Source organism: Tupaia chinensis, unplaced genomic scaffold (assembly GCF_000334495.1).
Source record: "Tupaia chinensis unplaced genomic scaffold, TupChi_1.0 Scaffold146140_1, whole genome shotgun sequence".
In the NCBI taxonomy this organism is placed as follows: Eukaryota; Metazoa; Chordata; class Mammalia; order Scandentia; family Tupaiidae; genus Tupaia; species Tupaia belangeri.
In genome coordinates, this window is record NW_006205995.1 from 2335358 (window position 1) to 2338622 (window position 3265).

At 41.7% G+C, this 3265-nt stretch overlaps 1 pseudogene; it reads left to right on the top strand.

The window, feature by feature from the left end:
* The first annotated feature begins 294 nt into the window (after positions 1 to 294).
* LOC102469590 (latexin pseudogene) lies at positions 295 to 947 on the top strand (annotated as a pseudogene).
* Positions 948 to 3265: the final 2318 nt, after the last annotated feature.

The following is a 3265-nucleotide window of genomic DNA, read 5'->3' on the forward strand; positions in this document are numbered from 1 at the left end:
GGGCCAACAGATGGCATGGTGGTTAAAGTGCTGGACTCCCATATGACCAACTACAGTTCAAGTCCTGGACCTGGAGGCTTTCTTTCTCACCTTCTCTCCTCTGTCTCTGATCAAATTAAGAAATAATAATAATAAATAAAATTAAATAATTATTTAAAATAAAAAAGTCTTATGATAGATTAAAGGAGTTTGAAAAGACATAACAATCTTTTTTAAAAATATTTATTTAATGAGTACGCAGGGTCAGTCGAGTCCCGCTAAAACTTAGCACCCCTCAGCCAGCACTTCCTGAGAATGGAAATCCTGCGGATTCACTATCCAGCCTCCAGGGCAGCGTGGGTGGCAGAGGACTGCATTAACCACCAGCAGGGGACCCCCACAAGGTGTTTCTGATGCAGGTCAAACAAGCCAGCATGGAGGATATTCCGGAAAGAGGGCATAAGTGTCGCCTTAAATTTTCCATGGAAGAAATGATCCAGAAACAAGTTACAGTGAACTGCACAGCCCTCCTGTGGGACAAGCTACTGCACCAGAAGTCAGCCTGACAGTTAAAGGGGAAATTGGAAAGAACCCAGATGAAGAAGATAACCACATTTGATCAAAGACTCAAGCCCATGAAGGAACCACTAGAAGCACAAGATATTCCAGACAGTTTTGGAAACCTATCTCCAGAAATGAAGCCAGTTCGACATTTAGCCTGGGTTGCTTGTGGTTATATAATATGGCAGAATTCTACAGAAAATACTTGGCATAAAATGGTAAAGATTCAAACTGTCAAGCAAATGCAAAGAAATGACGACTTTATTGAATTAGACTACACCATTCTACTTCATGACATTGTATCTCAGGAGATCATTCCTTGGCAAATGCAAGTTCTCGGGCATCCACCATATGGTACTAAAGTCAAACATTATAGCCGTCTGCCAAAGGAAGAACAGCTGGAATAAAAAGGAGATCCTAACACCAGGATGACGTGTAAAATGTCCATTAATGATGTGTATGCCATTCTCACCTGTACCTAGCTTACAGGACCAAACAGATCCCAAAGTGTCACTTTGTGTACATGTCATGATTAGTCTAGAACCATACAAGATGCCATAATGAAAAATGTTACTACATAAAAATGTCTTCATAACAGTAATAGTGATACATATAATATCCCAGAATAAAGCTTCAATTTCAGCCTCAAAAATATTTATTTAATTATAGTGTATTATTATTATATTATTATTACTGTCTTTAAATTTGACAGAGACAGAGAGAGAGAGAGAGGGAATGTGAGAAACCAAGCCGCCAAGTCCAAGACCTGAACTGTGGTCAGCCATGTGGGAATCTAGTGCCTTAACTATCCATGCCACCTGCTGACCCCAAACATAACAATCAAGTGTGTGAACTGATTTTGATCCCAACTTAAACCAAACAAACAAAAAGATATTTTTGAGATATTCATGAAAATTTGAATATAGGGAACCAGCAGTTAGCGTAATGGCTATGTCGCTGGACTCCCACGTAGTCAACCGTGGTTCACGTCCCGGACTCGGTGGCTTAAAAAACTCACGCCAGGTGCGTGTGTGTGCATGCCCAAGATCCCGAGAGGAGAATGGAGGAGAAGGGATTGCGGCGTGACCATCCCCCCTGGGGGGTGATTTCTCGCTTTCTGTCTCTCTGTCTCTCTCTGTCTGTCCGGCGAGCGCACGCGCCCTATAGCAAAAACCTCTCAAAAAAAAAATTTGAACATAGTCTACATTTTTAGATGGTACTAAAGACTTGTTCAGTGTGATACCTGCATTGTTCATGATATGTGAGAAAACGTTTATCATTTTTAAAGGATATAGGGAATAAATGGTATGATGTCTAAAACTTCCCTTGAAATATTTCAGCCAAAAAGAATAGATTACCTGAGCATGGCAAAAAAAAAAATTATTTTAGAATGGCAGTGGCTTTCCGAGAGTCCCCTATGTTTCTGTGTATGCCTAAAACGCTTTTTTCTGCTTTCTAAGGTTTTTTGCCATAGGGCACGTGTGCTCAATGGAGACAGACAGAGAGTGAGAAATCACCCCTCCAGGGACGTTGGCCACACTACAATCCCTTTTCCTCCATTCTTGTCCTGGGATTTGGGGCACACGCGTGCACATGCCTGGAGTGATTTTCAAGCTGTCAGGTTGGAGACTTGAACTGTGGTTAGCCATGTGGGAGTCCAACACCTTAACCACCATGCCACATGCTGGTCCAATACATTTTTTTTCATATACAAAGTGTATATATGTATGTATGTATATGTGTGTGTGTGTGTGTGTGTATATACACACAATCACCAGAAAGAGAGAGAAAGTGAGAAAACAAGCTACCAGGTCCAGAACTCAAACTGAGGTTGGCCATATGGGAGTCCAGCACCTTAGCACCTTAACCACCATGCCACCTGCTGGCTGGCTCACAAAGGAAGAAGGAATGTAGTGCAGAAAGAAAATGGAGTAGACAAGAATCAATGATTATTATTCAGGGGGAATTATAGTAGATTGTGAGGGTCTTCGGTTCAGACCTGAATGAGTGTGGTGAGCAGCTGGTGCTCACACGTATCCCCTGTGCGGTGCACTGCAAGGCAACCAGGCACTTTGAATCGCATTCAGTGAGAAGGAACAAGGACTCTATGCTGACCAAAAGACACTGTATCTCAAAAATGTACGTTGGTTATATGTATCAACTAGAGAATCTTTTTCTCAGTACATTTTTGTTGCAGAGAGTGCTTTTTTTTTTTTTAGAGTTTTTTTGTTTTTGTTTTTGCCTTGGGGCATTCACACTCACCAGAGATAAGACAGACACAGTGAGGAGGAAAGTGAGAAATCACCCCACTGAGGAGATGGCCATGCTGCAATCCCTTCTCCTCTGTTCTCCTCTCAGGATTTTGGGCATGCACACATATGTACCCGATATGATTTTCAAGCAACCCAATGGACTCAAACCACAGTCAGCCATGTGGGAGTTCAGCAACACAACCACTACACCAGCTGCTGGTCCCCTATTGTAGAAACTTTTGAGAAATCTGAACACCTCTCAGAAAATGTTAATAGCAGGAAAAGCTGTTGAGCTAATGGAAGAAATCTTCCGATGTGCCTCTTGTTTCTCTGTATTTTCAAAGAGACCACCATTTTTTACATCTCAATTGATTTGATCACGATAACTCTCAAAACATCAGGACAACCTTTTCCTTTGGGCCAGAACCGCCATCTTCCAGTAATTAACCAAAATGATGAACACAAAAGGGAAA